General features: G+C 40.4%; 2 protein-coding genes across 11 annotated transcripts in view; one reads left to right on the top strand and one right to left on the bottom strand.

Moving 5' to 3' along the window:
• Positions 1 to 597, bottom strand: part of NFE2L2 (nuclear factor, erythroid 2 like 2) — a 49,345-nt gene that overhangs the window by 18,102 nt on the left and 30,646 nt on the right. The window contains exon 1 of one of the 9 annotated variants that reach the window (XM_015561970.1): positions 282 to 305. The exons of the other annotated variants lie outside the window; for them this stretch is intronic. The gene's annotated coding sequence lies outside the window, so the exon portion shown is untranslated. Of the gene's footprint in view, positions 1 to 281; positions 306 to 597 lie in introns of those variants that run through there. 9 annotated transcript variants of the gene reach the window in all.
• The window catches only part of HNRNPA3 (heterogeneous nuclear ribonucleoprotein A3), a 38,708-nt gene that overhangs the window by 32,570 nt on the left and 5,541 nt on the right, over positions 1 to 597 (top strand). The window lies entirely within an intron of this gene.

The raw sequence follows: 597 nt of genomic DNA, 5'->3' as shown, positions 1-597 counted from the left end.
CAGGAGGCAGCTGATCGATGTTTCTCTCTCATCGATGTTTCTAACTCTCTATCCCTCTCCCTTCCTCTCTATAAAAAAATCAATGAAATATATTTAAAAAAAATCTGCAAGACAGTTGTATGGAGTGTTCTAAAGCAAATGCTCACACAAAGTGTGGGAATTATTTTTGCCGTATCAATATTCCCCATGAAAGTATCATTATTCTGCCCAACAAAAATACATGTCAAACACATGTTCACTGTTCACTGGTAGGCAAAGCACAAAAAGTTCTTTTTACTTACCAACTATAATAACTTCTTTAGTCTGGATTATGTGGAAGCTTAAGTCCTTTGCAGCCCTGATGCCCACCATGTTTCCAATGCCAAGTAAACCCAGGACACAAAGCAATAGGGTACAGGGAACATCAGGTCCCAGTCCTGTCTGAGATTAGGTCATGCCATTGTATTATTTTTTTTAATGTTTTTTAAAATTGATTTTTAGAGAGAGCGGAATGGAGAGGGAGTGTGAGGGAGCATCCTCCCAGGCACCAAAAGGTTGCAGGTTCGATTCCCAGTCAGGGCATAAACCTAGGTTGCAGGCTGGATCCTCAATTGAAGC

The sequence above is a fragment of the Myotis davidii genome, unplaced genomic scaffold, assembly GCF_000327345.1.
Source record: "Myotis davidii unplaced genomic scaffold, ASM32734v1 scaffold370, whole genome shotgun sequence".
NCBI classification, from domain to species: domain Eukaryota; kingdom Metazoa; phylum Chordata; class Mammalia; order Chiroptera; family Vespertilionidae; genus Myotis; species Myotis davidii.
This window is presented reverse-complemented; position numbering and strand designations above follow the sequence as displayed.